The sequence below is a fragment of the Oncorhynchus masou genome, chromosome 1, assembly GCF_036934945.1.
Source record: "Oncorhynchus masou masou isolate Uvic2021 chromosome 1, UVic_Omas_1.1, whole genome shotgun sequence".
NCBI lineage: Eukaryota > Metazoa > Chordata > Actinopteri > Salmoniformes > Salmonidae > Oncorhynchus > Oncorhynchus masou.
Window position 1 is genome coordinate 31,220,274 of NC_088212.1, and position 4,253 is coordinate 31,224,526.

At 42.4% G+C, this 4,253-nt stretch overlaps 1 pseudogene; it reads left to right on the top strand.

Annotated features, from left to right (window-relative positions):
• Positions 1–833: 833 nt before the first annotated feature.
• LOC135508326 (cilia- and flagella-associated protein 251-like) lies at positions 834–4,049 on the top strand (annotated as a pseudogene).
• Positions 4,050–4,253: the final 204 nt, after the last annotated feature.

Consider the following 4,253-nt stretch of genomic DNA (forward strand, 5'->3'; position numbering starts at 1 on the left):
ATCCTGACATTTCACATTCTTAAAATAAAGTGGTGATCCTAACTGGCCTAAGACAGGGATTTTTTTTAGGATTAAATGTCAGGAATTGTGAAGAACTGGGTTTAAATGTATTTGGCTAAGGTGTATGTAAACTTCCGATTTCAACTATATAATTACCTCAACTAACCTGTACCCCCTGTGGCGTACAGCAGGTCAGCCACCAGGGGGAGACTCGTCGAGGCCTGGTGACAGACGGAGTATACAGTTGAAGTCGGAAGTTTACATACACTTAGGTTGGAGTAATTAAAACTAGTTTTTCAACCACTCCACAAATTTGTTGTTAACAAACTATAGTTTTGGAAAGTCGGTTAGGACATCTACTTTGTGCATGACACAAGTCATTTTTCCTACAATTGTTTACAGACAGATTATTTCACTTATAATTCACTGTATCACAATTCCAGTGGGTCATAAGTTTACATACACTAAGTTGACTGTGCCTTTAAACAGCTTGGAAAATTCCAGAAAATGATGTCATGGCTTTAGAACCTTCTGATAGGCTAATTGACATCATTTGAGTCAATTGGATGTGTACCTGTGGAGGTATTTCAAGGCCTACCTTCAAACTCAGTGCCTCTTAGCTTGACATCATGGGAAAATCAAAAGAAATCGGCCAAGACCTCAGAAAATAAATTGCAGACCGATAAGTCTGGGTTGTCCTTGGGAGCAATTTCCAAATGTTATTTTATTGTTGTTCTTTTATTTTTTACTTTAGTTTATTTAGTAAATATTTTTCATAACTATTATTTTTCTTAAAACTGCATTGTTGGTTAAGGGCTTGTAAGTAAGCCAAGATGTTTTTTATCCGGTGAGAATCAGTGTGATGCCAGCTGGTGCCCCAGTGTATGTGAAACATATCTGCTTTGTCCTACTTCTCCCTTTTAATCCCTCTCTTGTCTGTAGGAATTTTGTCCTGTCTACAGTCAGCTCGAGGGTGATACATGTGAAAGCACAGGGCAGTGTGACGGAGCCGCTGCTGCGAAAGCATTGCGAGGCACTGCATGCTGTGGCATGTCACCCTAAGTGCCCATGAGAAGGATCAGTTGTTGCCTTGGGCAGCCACAGTGGCACCCTGAAGGCGTGGGACTATGAGCGCAAGGTGTCCATCTGCAGCAGGGTCTTTGATAAGGAGAGGCAGATTCAGTGCATCGCCTATGACCCCCCAAGGTGACCCAGCAGGCCAGAGGCTTTTGTCAGTTTAATTTCCTATAAGTAAAACTATATGCATATGTAGAAAGATCTCACATTGATATTCTCACATTTGATTTGTGGTATACAGAGAACTCTCCTTAAAAACAACATATTCTCTGTTTGAGTTGGCTCAGCTTTGACCAGGCTATCCTGTGTGTCAGTGAACAGGATTATACTTGGCAGTTGGATTTGCAAGTGGAGCTGTCCATGTACTGGATGCTTGCGCATTGCAGAGTGAGGCAGAGGAGCGACTCAACTACAGCCACTCACATTACCTTCTCTCCAGACTCCCTCTACCTGGCCACAGCAGTGAGCAGACACTGTGGTTCTGGCATTGGGATTGGAAAGTAACAGGTTTGAGCCCTCTACCTTGAAGCATTATAATCAAACTGAAGCTAACAAATTGCACGTTTCCCTTGTGTTTTGTTGCTACTGTCAGGATGCTGGAAAAGTGGTGATGGTGTTTGGCTTGTACACTGGTAGGAGCGTGCAGTGCTGGAAGTACCCAGTGAGGCATCACTCCCACTATAAGCCCATCAGGGACTTCCTATTTGGGGTGTACCTGGACAGCACCCAACCCAGACTATTCTCCCTGGGCATGGACCAGACCCTCATATTTAGTAGGGCTCTGGTTTACTTACATGCAGTGGTTCTTTACTTGCTGAACCACTAGGCATGCTGAATCACGTTGGATAACTTTGCCTTGATGTGTGGTAATTCATTAGGTGGAGAATGACCTGGAGAATAGCAATGAGAATGAGCTGATGATGCTGAGCACATTGAGCAGAGCGTCGGGCCCACCTATATGGCTTGGTGCACACCCCTCACCACAGGATTTCCTGCTCACCACCTATGTCCTCTACAAAGTGAAGCTTTTCAACAGCATCACCAAGATGTGCAGGTCAGCACCCAAATAACAGTTTGTAAAAATATGATTAGTCCTCTTATTTCACGGCATCTCTGTGTCACTGGGGTGTAGTACGGAGGCCACAAATGAAGAATCATGACCCTAGCTCATTAAACGGCATACATCACAAAAGACAAGGTAAGTGTTGATTCACGCCCAATCGTATCAAACTACCTCCTCAGTCAGACCAAATATGTATGAAAGTCTTTATTTTAGCGGCCAGACTTGTGTATTTCTTGCCTAATAAAGAGATACTGGTTTCATTGTCACTTGTCATAATGTCATCTTTTTCAAGGTGGATCTCGAGATTCTGCCCATTGATGGGAACCCCCAAGTTCTCTGCTCTGATTTGCCACCCAACAGGGGTATCTGCTATGGCCTGCTCCAATGACATTCTATATGTCTTCCCTGCTGGGGGTCTGACTGAAGTCCTCTCATGGGAGATTAGTTTAAAGTGAGTAGAGCGTTGAGTTTTCCTGTTGAACATGTGAATACTGAATCGTTGTCTCTTGTGTGTTTAGTGCATTAGAAACAGAACTCTTTTTAGAGTAGGTCAAAATGACATCTTTACCATGTAACCATCAATATTCAGAATTGTATAGTGGGTACATCAGTTATGTCTGTACAATACTTGTGCTTTTGTTCTGACACTTACATTTTTCCCTTTAGGAAATGGAGGACTTTTTCTATTACTGTCAGCTGTGTAAACAAGGCATTGACTCCATGGAGATCTGACAGGTGTCCACCCCAATCCCACTAGCAAAGGTCCCCTTTATCATGAGGGCTCTGGGCTTCCTCCCCATTGAGCAAGAGGTACAAAGTCCTTAATGAGGACAAATCTGATGACTAGGCTAATGTGGGAAACGATTGATTAATTTATTACTTTGAGAATTTTCTGTTTTTGTTGCTCATTTTGTTATACTTTGTTTTAAGTTATAATGAGTTATAACAACGAGTTAGGTTCAGTATAGAAATAATGTTTGTTGATCATGACTCTCTCCAGCTGGAGGACATGCAGAACAAAGTAAAGTTCAGCAGGTATGCTGAGACTGTGAAATATGTGACCGACATAGACCTGAATGAGTTTATTAAGGTGTACGTCAACAAACAGCCAGCATTTGGCATCTCCAGGAAGTAGTTGCTTCACACTTTCCAGGTCCTGGGTGATGAGAGAGCATGTAGTGAACAGGGACGAGCTGCTGGAACTCTTCCAGGACAGAGATATGCTAGGCTAGCTGCCTGTAAATCTGCATTTTCTTAGTCTCCACAAGCCTGTTTGCTGTGCCTGTACATTTTTATGCAGGGTAGTGTCAGTATCTACAATTTGTTAGCCTTATGTCTATATGTTCCCTTGTTCTGAGGCAGTGCTGGTATTTCATTCTAATAATACGTCAACTCTCTTTTTGCCTCAGCGGAACATATCACCGAGGACAAAATGGCAGAATTTTTCACCACACTGGTAGGACTGAATCCAAAGAGGGGGAGATCTGAGCTGGAAGCCATTGAATGTGATGGTATGTCTCACCATGTTGAGCTCAGTAGTGTCTAAAAATGTGAAAATGAGATGGAGACTACACAGCTTTGATAGTCCACCATTAAAAGTGTGTGGGACAGATTCAGAAGATATGCTGTTGTGAGATCCTGGAGGAGATTTCCATGGAAACATTTTCTAATGATTTCCTGGGGATTGTTCCCTCCTCCCAAGATGGAATGTTGTCCCCCCCAGGGTCAAAGTTGTATAGAAATTACATGTTTTTTTCTTTTGGAAAAGTTTATATTTATCAATTTCCTTTAAAAACATCTCATTTTCATTTACATCGTTTATACACATAAAAACGGCATAAAACAGCATTCGAGTATTACATTTAAATTTGTTAAATCTTCTATCTACAGAGCTCGTGCTGCTAGGTGACCTAAACTGGGACATGCTTAACACCCCGGCCATCCTACATTCTAAGCTAGATGCCATCAATCTCACACATGATCAATGAACCCACCAGGTACAACCCGAAATCCCACCCTCATAGATATCATCTTAACCAACTTGCCTTCCAAATACACCTCTGCTGTCTTCCACCAAGATCTCAGCGATCACTACCTCATTGCCTACATCCGT